Source organism: Microcaecilia unicolor, chromosome 1 (genome assembly GCF_901765095.1).
Source record: "Microcaecilia unicolor chromosome 1, aMicUni1.1, whole genome shotgun sequence".
Lineage (NCBI taxonomy): Eukaryota > Metazoa > Chordata > Amphibia > Gymnophiona > Siphonopidae > Microcaecilia > Microcaecilia unicolor.
In genome coordinates, this window is record NC_044031.1 from 313,821,458 (window position 1) to 313,834,396 (window position 12,939).

The window sequence follows — 12,939 nt, forward strand, 5'->3', positions numbered from 1 at the left end:
ATTGTGAAAAATTACAAGAGGACCTTACGAGACTGGGAGACTGGGCAGCTAAATGGCAGATGATGTTTAATGTGAGCAAGTGCAAGGTGATGCATGTGGGAAAAAAGAACACGAATTATAGCTACGTCATGCAAGGTTCCACGTTAGGAGTTACGGACCAAGAAAGGCATCTGGGTGTCGTCGTCGATAACACACTGAAACCTTCTGCTCAGTGTGCTGCTGCGGCTAGGAAAGCGAATAGAATGTTGGGTATTATTAGGAAAGGTATAGAAAACAGGTGTGAGGATGTTATAATGCCGTTGTATCGCTCCATGGTGCAACCGCACCTTGAGTATTGTGTTCAAGTCTGGTCGCCGCATCTCAAGAAAGATATAGTACAATTGGAAAAGGTGCAGCGAAGGGCGACTAAAATGATAGCGGGGATGGGACGACTTCCCTATGAAGAAAGACTAAGGAGGCTAGGGCTATTCAGCTTGGAGAAGAGACGGCTGAGGGGAGACATGATAGAGGTATATAAAATAATGAGTGGAGTGGAACAGGTGGATGTGAAGCGTCTGTTCACGCTTTCCAAAAATACTAGGACTAGGGGGCATGCGATTAAACTACAGTGTAGTACATTTAAAACAAATCGGAGAAAATTTTTCTTCACCCAACGTGTAATTAAACTCTGGAATTCATTGCCGGAAAATGTGGTGAAGGCGGTTAGCTTAGCAGAGTTTAAAAAGGGGTTGGACGGTTTCCTAAAGGACAAGTCCATAAACCGCTACTAAACGGACTTGGAAATATCCAAAATCCCAGGAATAACATGTATAGAATGTTTGTACGTTTAAGAAGCTTGCCGGGTGCCCTTGGCCTGGATTGGCCGCTGTCATGGACAAGATGCTGGGCTCGATGGACCCTTGGTCTTTTCCCAGTATGGCATTACTTATGTACTTATGTACTCTTCTATTTAGGGCTGAGAAGGATTTAAAACAAAACAGTACATACTGGAGCAATGAGGTCATGATGGGATGTACAAGTGGCTTATAACATGAGTAGCCATACTGGGTCAGACCAATGGTCCATCTAGCCCAGTATCCTGTTTTCCAAATAGTGGCCAAGCCAGGTCACAAGTACCTAACAGAAACCCAAATCGTGACAACATTCCATGCTACAAATCTCAGGGCAAGCAGGTGCTTCCCCCTGTCCATCTCAATAGCAGACTATGGACTTTTCCTCCAGGAATTTGTCCAAACCTTTTTCAAACCCAGATATATTAACTGCTGTTACCACATCCTCCAGCAAAATGTTCCAGAGCTTAACTATTCCTGGAGTGAAAACATATTTCCTCCTATTTGTTTTAAAAGTACTTCCATGTAATTTCCTTGAGTGTCCCATAGTCCGCTGCAAAATGGTGGTGCCCAGCCTCTGCCCAGTGCATCCTGGGATGATCTGAGAGGGGCTAAGTAACATATAAGGGAATAAAAACTCCTTATATAGTACTTTGGCCCCTCCCAGGATGGACAGGGCAGGGTGCTGCCATTTTGCAGCAGGCAGGCCCAGAGACAGGAGGGAGCAGACCTCCCTTTGACTATACAAGGCATGTGAAGGGGGTTGGGGGTGGGATTACAGTAGACCACCAGGGCCAGTGTTAAGTTGGGGGAAGGGGTCAGTGGGCCCACTGGATCACCAGGAAATTATTTTGGAGGGGGTCAGGAGTCCAGTGGACCCCCTGGGAAGCTTTCAAGTTTTAGGGGGGGTCTACCAGACCCCACAAAAGTTTTCAAGTTTTATGGGGCGGTCAGGGGGATCCAATGGATCCTCTGGAAGCTTTCAAGCTTGGAGGGTCGGAGGGGGGTCCAATCGTTACTGGACATACACACAAGAGTACCTACCACATAATTTTTGTGGGCATGTTCCAGGAACACTTGGACCCTTTTATCAACCAATGCACAACACTAACAAAGTGGATATAATTCGCATGCTGTTAGTGTTGAGCATTGGTTGGTAATTCCGACTCATTAATGAGCCAGTGTTTCTACCAGGAATGAGGCTTCTTAGGACAGTCTATCAGAAAAGTGCTAGTGGGGTAGGTGGGACTCCTGAGGACAGGGACACCTTAATGTAACTGCAAGCAGTAAGGACCCTGCCCCACAATATCTGAGCAGTTAATAAATCTAAATAAAACAAAATATAAAATCCTCTCCTGACTGCTACCCACTGTCCCTAAGATCCTCAGCCCTATAACTCAATCACACACAGTTTGAAAACTTCCTGGGGAGGGAGAGAGGACTAGCCAGCATTGAAGTGCACTTGCTGTGAATTCCAGCTGTCTCCACACATTTCAATGACTTGATAAAAGGGAAGGAGAGAAAGCAAGCATATACAGCCAATGCATTTCTTTTCTGGCATGTGCCTTCACCCCCCCACCCCAACCAACAACAACGCAGTTTTCCCACTCACGCACCTCCTCTACCTGCCCCCCCTTACCAGCCTTCTCTCCTTCATCCTCCCGACCCCCACTCCATATGACTCCTTTCTTCTACTCCCCCACCTATGAACTCACTGTCCTACAGAATGCCAGCTGCGGCCGCAAAGGATTACGCCATGACTGCTGCCCCCCCCCCCAACCAAAAAAGTCTACAAGCCCCAGTCAAGCGGTCCACATAAAATATTATTCACACAGATTCCCAGAGTTCGCTATTCACAGCACCATCCCAGATCATATTGAACCCCCCCCCCCCCCCCCCATGTCAGCAGATCTGGCAGGCTTTCAAAACTTGAGAAATCAAGCGAAGCGGGGGTGAGAAGCGTAGCAGTGAAGAACACTCAGGAATGAATAACCCACTAGAATGAGTAACTAACACAAACAAATCACTGTAGTCATTTCAGCAAAAGAATGATCGGCGAGGCCAAATCCAAAAAGCAAGCGTATCAGCCTCTGCCTGCTCCTTCCATACTGGGGTTCCTGGTAATGAATGCGCCCCTGGCTTCAGAGGGAGGAGGGTGCAGAGCACGGAGAGGCATAAACACAGGCACAGCAACAGCACTGCGGAGAGGCGAGCGATAGCGCAATGCCAGGCCACTGCCACTCACCAGCAGCCCAAAAGCCGCTTATCTCTACCCACAGGGCTCAGTCATTCGCCCTTCACCGACCCCGACGCTTCTTTCCGATAAAGCCACCCTTCCCATCAAAACAGAGCCTGCGCCAATGGGTAACCTCAGTCCTCTCCAGCTATATGTGCATCCCTAGACACCTATACATGTGTGCGTGCATGTATATATCTAAATAGCCCTATGAACGCGCAATGTATACACACCCACAGTGCCGGGCTTCGCAATACAGATGGATATAGCATGCGGTTACAATTTCTCTCTCCCGGTTAGGATCCACAGGCAGAGACAACATTTTCCTAAAATGCTCTAATCGCTGCCTATAAGTAATGTACATCTACTGCAGGCAGCCGATGCGATGCCACAAGCATATAGCGCTCTTTCCTTTCGTCACTCTCCCCCTCCTATTCACCTGCTACAGCCATTGCACTGCTGGGGTACTGGAGCCGTCGGCTGGCCCCCGGTACTTACCCATCGCTTGTATCGGGCTCTGATCTAGGACAGGGGAAGCCAGGGGGGGCGGAGGAGGGTGCCTAGCCCGGTGAGCTCCATCTCTCGGTGAGTCCAAGGCTCTTCTGCTGCTGCTGCTGCTGCCTCTAGCACTGACACGCCAGGCGGCTCCTCCCCCTTCTCAGCCGGCACACAAAAACACTCCGACCCCTCAACAAAAAAAAAAAAAAGAGGGGAAAAAATGTGTGTGATCGGCCTGTTTCACCGGCTGCAAAATGCAGCTGCTACTGTCCTAAATCCAGCCAATTTGGGGGGGGGGGGGGGGGCGTTCTGATCTTAAAATCTAGTTCTCTCTGCCTGCCGAACGACAAAAAAAAATGCTAAATTTCTCCCCGCGCTGTCCGCTCCCTGTACAATGCAGAGAATTTACAAAGGAAGTATTTGAAGGGGGGAGGGGAGAGGAGGCGAGTGAGGGGTGGTCGTAGGGAGCGTCTGCAAAGAGCGAGCCAATCAGGAAACTGGGAACTGCAGAGACCATTCTAGGGACTGTGAACAAACAGTCCAAGGCAGCCCGCAGCTGGCAGAACGGTACTTTCCTAGAAACGCTCTTGGAGACTGTCCTAGGTTTTTTAAAAAAGCTGTGAAAGTATCATGCCGTTGTTATATGAATGTTTTACTGAAATGTGTACAGTCTTCATAATATATCATTATTGTAATTATTACCATGCTTTCATTTGCCTGTTTCCAGGTTCACCTTACTGTTCCAATTGTGCAGCAAACCAGCCAAATTCTAGTAGTCCCTGAAGGAAGACCTAGGTCTGAACTTTCATCTTGGATTCAGTTCGCACCTCTGGTAGTGAGAATTTCTCTGTCCCTCGAAAAAGATTTGTGTATCCTGGTTTGCAGAGCTGTCTCCTATCTCATGCATATTCACTGTAGATATCCCGAAAGTCTGGATGTGCCACAAGGACAGAGTTGAGAAGCACTGCATTAGGGTACACCAGTGATTCCCAAACCTGTCATGAGAGAACCCCATCCAGTCAGGTTTTCAGGATTTCCACAGTGAAAATTCTGATTGATTTGCAAACACTGCCTCCTTGGTATATAAATCTATCTCATGCATATTCATTATGGATATCCGGAAAACCTGACTGACTTTTTCCCCAGGACAGGTTTGGGAACCCCTGGGCTACACCTTCATTTCCCAAAGCATTGTGGTATTTGTAGTTCCTCATCCTATCCATTGAAATCAGAACTGCAGATTCCACAATGTGATTGCCTGAAATCCAGGACTAGTCTAAAATCTCCCTTCAAGCATAGGGATCAGAATAGGGAGAACCACAGGTGCCATATCACCATCAAAGTTTTCCTTCCCTCCCTCATGAGGTGTACATTTTCTTACCTTGCTTTCCCTGGGCAGGTGGCATCCCGTCTAGCTGATTTTACTGACCGTCCAGCAGGCTCCCTCTCCCCTTCCTACCTGTAAACCAGCATCTCTTCCTCTCTCTCCTCCCCCTCCCCCCTCATAAACTGGCATTTATCCCCATCTCTCAAAACCCTTCCCATCCCCAGTGTATCTTTACAACTTTTCTGTTTTCTCCACCCCTAGAGGTCGCAAGCAGCGATTGAAACAGGATTCTGGACATGAAGTTGGACAGAGTAGGGAGATGCTGACTAGGGATGAATAAGAAGAGGAGAGAGGGGGGGGAGATGTTGGACTACCAAGATAGAAGGAGGGGAAATGCTGGACTACCTAGATGAGAGGGAGGAGAGATGCTGGACATGATAGGATAATGTGAGAGAGGCTATGGGGGTTGTCAAAGAGAGGGAAATGGTGAATACAGAAAGTAGAAATGTGGTAAAGGGGAGTAGATAACAGAAGGGAATAGGAAGCTGGAGAAGGGATGGGATGGGAAATGGTAGAGCTCGGGAGTAAGAGAAGGAAGTGGAACTGGAGGATGAGAAAAAGGGTGAAATTTGAGGCAAAGAGGCAGAAAAGAAAGAAAGAGAGGAAAAAGCTAACAGGGAAAGAGCAATCATTCTAATTCTGTGTACTTAATATTTTGCTGAATCCCTTGTTTGTTGGTTTAAAGTGCATTACAAAAGAGGAGATGTGAGGGAATGGAAGAAGACAGGAGGACAAAGATCAAATGGACAACAGCCACTAAAAGCAGAAAGACAGGAAAGCAGAATAAACTGGTTTGGGAATCATTGGTGTACCATAATGCAGTGCTTCTCAACTCTGTTCTTGAGGCACATCCAGACTTTCGGGATATCTACAGTGAATATGCATGAGATAGGAGACAGCTCTGCAAACCAGGATACGCAAATCTTTTTCTAGGGACAGATGATCAAAAAGCAAACGCCGGCGCTAGAGGCTGTTAGCGCCATACTAGTGCCTGTGTTTGCTACCGCCCCATGATCAGAGCCCTCGAGCGCGTGAAACAATGCGCTTGAGGGCTGTTAGCGCAAGTAGCATGCAAATGCATGCTAAACAGGGCTCTTACTGCAAGTAGCTTGCAAATGCATGCTAATCAGTGCTTAACGCATTCATCCCCAATGATCAGCAACCAGCGCGCCAAAGATTGGGTTGCTGGCCGCAACAAACCCTATGCCAGCTCCGAGCTGGTGTTAGGGTTTGCAGATCATTGGGGAGGAATGGTGAGCCCTGTCCCCATTCCCCCCTACAGCAAACCTGCCAGTGAAGGCAGTTGAGGACATTCAAAATTTGGACAGTTCTGTGACGGGGCAGTTGAGGTTGTCCAAATTTTGGACGTTTGTGCAATGGGCAGTTAAGGACATCCAAAACTGGATGTTTCTATGAAAAAGATGTCTTTCTCATAAAAATATCCAATTTTGGACGTCCTTAACTGCCCTGTCGCTATACCTCCGACACCCCCTTGAAATTTGGCCATCCCTGCAACAGGACAGTTGAGGACGTCCATCTTCTGATTTAAAGATGGGCGTCCTTCTCTTTTCATTGGTCTCCAGCCCAGACCTGTCTCACAAGTGCGGGAGGATTGTGCTGAGCGCATGCTCAGGCACAGTTCTCCCACACTTCTACCCCATAATCAGAGATAATTGCGCTGCTTAAATTTGCATGCATTATATCTGATCATAGGTCTAATAGCGCCCCGCGCTGTTCCAGCGCTATTTTAGAGTGCTGTTTGGAACAGTGCAGGGCTTTTGATCATCTGCCTGAGAGAAATACTCACTGTACCTATACTACTGCCAGAGGTGCGAACTGAATCCAAGATGAAAGTTCAGACCTAGGGCTGGCCAAAGGTCTTCCTTCAGGGACTAGAATTTGGCTGGTTTGCTGCACAATTGGAACAGGATTAGAAAAATAAAATGCCCAGACAAAGGTAGACAAAAGCGTTTCTATTTTGAATTTAGCCTTGGGATATGTCAATTTCAGATGTCTTTGTATTTTGTTCAGTAGAAGAGGAAATGCATTTCTGTTTTCACTTCTCCAATGTTGCAATAGAAAGTTTGACTTCTTCAGGCTCCCACTTAAATTTTTATATTTTTATTTTTATTTTTAATCTGTGATCTGTATTTGGTGACAGTCTATGTGCATAAGCACCTACATTTCATGTATGTGTGTGTATGGGGGGGGGGTAATGCTGGACCATAGAATAATAGAAGGGAAGGGGAAATGCTGGGGTTGGGGTGAAGCTTGCCCCCCTCAGAGAAAAAGGTGTTCCACTGCCCCTGCCTCCAGGGAACCTAGCAGCTTTTGGTACACCATGTTAAAGTACCAGAGTTCACTATAAATTTAAATTGCCTTTGTCCAGTTACAGTTGTTGTACTTTGCCTTCGGTGAATTTCTTCAAGAAAGCATTAAACAAATCCTACTAAATAATTTGTGGACATGAACTATTTCTGGTTATTTTCATTGCTTAATACTAGGTTTCCTATGATAGCATTGTGCTTATTTGAATCAGTTTTTCTGTACAAGGTTTGCTTGATTTATCTTGATTTGAAATTTCATAAATAAACTTTAAAAAATTAAAAAAAAAACATCTTGTCAACCGGGAGCAGGGCTAGGTAGGGGAAAGCAAGGGCTGGGTGGCCCGAACCAGTCTGCATAGGGCCCTGCAATTCCTAAGAATGGCCCTGCCAGGCCTGGAATCCTTCTCTGTACAGCCACTTTCTGTTCCCGCATACATCTCTGACGCTGCTGGCAGCTTGGATGTTTGGAGGCCTGCTGTGCGTGGGGGGAGATGGAAGGAGAATGGGGAGTGATACTGGTGGCCCGGTGGGGGTATGGAAAGAGAGAGAGGGGTGTTGCATCCATGAATGGGGAGGAGAAAAGGGGAGCACGATGCCATATCACAAGGGTAGGGAAAAATGCCAGACCACAGGGGAAGGGGAAGCAAAAGCAAGGATGAGGAGTTGAGGAAGAGAGGGGGAGAGAAGCTAGACCTAAGGGGGTAGAAAGATGTGACACATGGGGGAGGGGAGTGGGAAAAATGCTGGATCTGGGGAGGGGGAGAGCGAGATGCAGTATCATGGGGATGGGGCAGGGGAGAGAAGAGGGAGAAATGCTGACCCTGGGGAGGGGGTGCAGGAGGACACAGAGGGCAGTTATTGAACATGGGGGGAATAGGGGCAGGGACTCAGAGGGGAGGTGATGAATAGGAAAGATAGGGAGACAGAGGGAATGACAGTAGACATGGAGAAAGCAAAAAGTCAAATAGACCAGGGAAAGCAAAAGATGTGACTGGGGTGTGTGGGGGGGGGGAGGGTAAAGGAGCAGAAGATGGATGGGGCTAGGTGGGTGTGGATGGAGGAGAGGGGGAACAGATCAGAAGATGGATGGGTGTGGTGGTGGTGGGGGGGGGGGGGGGAGACGAAAGTTGAATGCCAGACAGATGTAGAGAAGGAAAGGAAGAAGACAAGAGGTGAGAGATGAAATGGTAAAGCTAACCTGGAAAAGAATTTAAGAGGACACGTGGAAATTGAAAGAAATTGGGACCAGCCCAATTAGACAAATAAAATGCCCAGACAACAAAGGTAGAAAAGAAAAAAAATTATTTTTATTTAATACTTTTTAAGGAGTGAGATGTTTCTACTTTGTGAAATGTTTTTTCTGCTTTTGTATTTTGCAGAGAACAGGCGAAAATACATTTCTGTTTCTCTTTTACCAGTATTTGCACTGCTTATAGAGTCTGACTTTCTTAAGGGGGTCTTCATTTAAGTTTTTCTCTGCATGTTTTTTGTGGGTCCTTATTTTGTATCAGGTGAGGATCTGTTATTTATTTTTTTATTACATTTGTACCCCACGCTTTCCCACTCAAAGCAGGTTCAATGCGGCTTACATAGTAATTGGGATTACAAAGTATTGATGGAGAGAAATAAGTTGAGTATTATCGGAGTAATAACAGAAGTAAGAATGTAGAGATGTAGTGATGAGGGGAGTAGGAGAAGTATGAGCTAGGGTAAGTGAGCAATTGGTTTATGTTCTGCATGTGCGACTGAGGTGAAGGATTCTGCTAACGTGTAGTGTCTGTGTAGGAATGTGTAACAGTCTAGCTTGTTTGAGTTTCCCAGGATCAGGTATATTGGTGCTCTAGGGCCCAGTGTAATATTTATAGCACTGTCTTTGATAAGTTTTAGGGATGTTATTGTGTGTTAAGTTTTTTGTATAGGTTTTGAGTGACTTTTTGTAGGGTTTTTTGTTATTTCATAAAGTGTCTCGCCCTGTTCCTTATCGTCTATTTCAGACCATTCCTGAGTGGGTATTATGCACTCCTACCAGCAGAGGGAGACTGAGAACTACTAATTAGCAACCATACAAAGGAGCTGAGCAACCCCTACCTCCTCAGAATCTCTCAGTCTCCCAGCAGAGGTAGATGGTTCTGTGTAGGGTTACCATACTTCCGGATTCCCCTGGACATGCCCTCTTTTTCAGGGAACTGTCGGGGTCCAGGTGGTTTTTACCAGCTTGTCTGTTTGTCTGAGTTTCTACGCAGGCTGGCTGGCAGGCAGGCTGGTGGGTGTGTGGATGGGCAGATTGGCTGGCAGGCCTCAAGGTGCCCTCTACTCACATATTTTAATGCACCCTGGTGGTCTAGTGGCTTCTTCGGGGCAGGAAAGAACCCCACTCTTTCCTGCCTGGCGCTGTCTGTGACCCGCTCACTGCTGGCGCCACTTCAAAATGGCTGCCAAGACTTCAAGTGGCGCAAGGCCACCACTTGAATTCTTGGCTGGACCAGGAGTCTTGCTGATTTAAATTCTGAATGACAAGAATGCTTGTGGAATCCAGTTAGTTTGAAAGGATATGCAACATAATTGAAGATCTTTTGCATCCGAGTTTCAGTACTTAAGCGTTACGGATGGTGAACAGTATGATCGATTGATGAGAACTTCTTGATGGTATGCATCAATGTTTTGAAAAAAGCTCCTACACATGGATATATACTTTTTGGAAACATCTTCAACTGAAGGATGTAATGTGCTTCAATTTTGGAAGAGAAAATATGTTATTTGTGGTGTATATTATTATAAGACTAAAGTGTAGGAAATGTTTATTAGAGTCTAAATCAGATATTGAGAGAAAGTGATGTGAATATTATCAATCAAGGATAGTATTGTAGCTGCCTGACGTAATAGTATTGGTAGACATACATTTTTAGCAAGATTAGTAATGAATGGTGGAATGAATGGTATAGATTGGTTGATGTATATGAGAGACATATGGGCAGTAGCTTTAAGTAGAATAATTTTAAGGAAGTTTAATAATTTATATGTGTTTGTATATGTAAAAATACATGATTTTGATAATCGGTCATAGTTACTGTGAGTTTGAATATTTATAGTATGTGTAACTATATTGAAATGTTAGTGTTATACCCAGGATTAATTGATTAATGAATATGCAGGTAGTATTTATCCAGACCTGAAAAATTGTTAGGATGATGCATATTCATTGGAGATATACTGAAAATCCAACTTGTTTGCAGCACTGGGCCTGACACTCCTGCATTCCTGGTTTAGTTAATTAAAATAATTGCTTGAAAGTAGTTTACAAAGCACCTCTAAGTACACACATGTGAGCACATCCAACAACAAATACAACCAAATAAACAAAGAAGAAAAATAAATACATTTAGAATAAAAGTTCAAACTTCATTTGCTTAACCAATCAGTCCTAAGGCACCGAGGCAGTATATAAAGTTAAAAACTACCTAGATATGAAGGGGGAGGGAACATGGCATCCACCAAAAGCCAAACCTGATACAAAAGGAAAACCACATAAAGGCAACTAAGAACAAAGAACCCAAAGCTGCCAAGTTACCCAGTTCCAGGAAAGAAGCTTTTTGGCCAGTCCTGGTTGTGAACTTACAACCCCAGTGCAGTGTGGTATTTGCAGGTGCCATAATGCATCAAGATGAGGCTGTCAGAAATCCAAAACAGGCCTAAAATCTCCTTCTTGGAACTGGGTAACCAGGCAGTGCTGCAAGCACATAGGGCTGGATTCTATATATGCCGCTCAAAAATGGGTGCCAGAAAAGATCGACACTAAGTGTGATTCTATAATGGCAGTGGTGTAGCTACGTGGGGCCACGGGGGCCTGGACCCCCTGCCGATGACCCTCTCGACCCCCCCTCCCGCTGCCAACCCTCCCCCGCCGCCACCGTGGGCTACCTTTGCTGGCGGGGGACCCCAACCCTTGCCAGCCGAGGTCCAATTCTTCCCGCACAAGGCTTCGTTCTATTTCTGTGAGTCTGACGTCCTGCACATACAACTTTCTTCAATTAAAGTTCTCTATTAAAGGATTTTTTAATGAAAGAACTGTGTTCCCTTTTGTTTTTAAAGGCCCTTTGTGCTGTTTTTTTGCTTGCCCTTTCTTTAAGTCAGGACAAGCATACTGTTACAGCAGAATACTGTCCCGACTGAAGAAGGAGGTTTTGGTCTCCAAAAGCTAGTCAAAAATTGTATTTAATCCAATATAAAGGTGTCACCTTATTTTTAAAAATGTTATTTATATTTATTAACTTTTAAAGTGGACTAACACTGTTACCATATTACTTCATCCTAAATTAAAAATAAAAAGTTTTTTCTACCTTTGCTGTCTGGTCATTTAATTTTTCCTATTGTGGTATCAGTCTCTGGTTACTGCTTTTCTGCCTTCTTTTAACTCTTTCCAAGGGTCTCTTGTCTTGTCGTTTTTTTCTTTCCTTCTTCACCTGTACCACTCAATCAACTACAATACTGATCTGTTCCGTTCGACTTTCTTCCATTTCTTTTCTGCCTATCCATTCAGATTTCATTCATATTATCCAATTTTCAATCTCCCTATTTTTATTGCGTCTACCTCCAGCTTTTCATCTCTTTCCCTTACTCTGATCCTCCCATTCTCTTTACTCTTATTCCCCAGTTTTTCACTCTTTCCTCTCTACCCCTGCCATTCAGCATTTTCTCTGTCTCTTCCTCTCCCACCACCATCCAGCTCCCCTCTCTTCTCTCTCTCCCTCCTTGCCAGCAAGCACCCCTCTCTTCTCTCCCTCCCGCCTCCACCATCCAGTATCTCCCCTATGTCTCTTTCCCTTACTCCACCATCCAGCATTACCCCTATTTCACTCTCTTTCTCCCCCCATGCAGTATTGTGCCTCTGTCTCTCTCATCTCCTGCCATCTAGCATCTCCTCTCTGTCTCTTCCTGCATCCAGCATCTTCTCTGTCTCTGCTTCCCCTCATCCAGCACCTCTTCTATGTCTCTCCACACAGCCCATCTCCTTGTCAACCATCATTGCTTGTCTGTCTTTCTCCCCCTGGCATGCAGCAATGCCCCTCTCTCTCTCTCTCTCTCTCTCTCTCTCTCTCTCTCTCCACATTCAGCATTGTCCTTGCCTATCTCTACCCCCCCATCTAGCATTGCCCCTCTCACTCCATGTTCCTATGCATTGTTTACCCTCTCTGCTGTCTCTCATTCTCTTCACTCCATAGCCCTTGTCCCTCCCATCAGTATTACCCCATCTCTGTCACTCCCATCCAGTCTTGCCTCGTTTCTCTCTCCCTCCCCACCCATCCAGTCTTACACAATTTCTATCTCAATTTATCTCTCTCTCTCCCCCCCTTCCCATCCACCACTGCCACTCTGCAGCACAGTTTGTCTCCTTTCCTCCCATTGCGCCTCTGCCAGGCCTGCTATAGAAGACTGCGGGGGTTACCATATGGCTCCAGAAAAAGGAGGACAGATTGAGCCAGTCTGGGTTTTACTTCCATTGCTTTCAATGGAAGCAAAACCCGGACTGGATCAATGTGTCCTTCTTTTTCTGGAGCCATATGGTAACCCTACCGGGGACCCAGCTCTCTACCGCGCCACTAATGCTTCCTGTACGGTCCTGCTTCCTCTGATGTAAACTTTCAGGACTGATACAGGAAGCAC

At 45.8% G+C, this 12,939-nt stretch overlaps 1 protein-coding gene across 2 annotated transcripts in view; it reads right to left on the reverse strand.

Annotated features, from left to right (window-relative positions):
* The window catches only part of MGAT3 (mannosyl (beta-1,4-)-glycoprotein beta-1,4-N-acetylglucosaminyltransferase), a 226,168-nt gene extending 222,335 nt beyond the window's left edge, over positions 1 to 3,833 (reverse strand). For both annotated transcript variants that reach the window (XM_030208416.1, XM_030208424.1), the window contains exon 1: positions 3,565 to 3,833. The gene's annotated coding sequence lies outside the window, so the exon portion shown is untranslated. The remainder of the gene's footprint in view (positions 1 to 3,564) is intronic.
* Between the last annotated feature and the right edge of the window lie 9,106 nt (positions 3,834 to 12,939).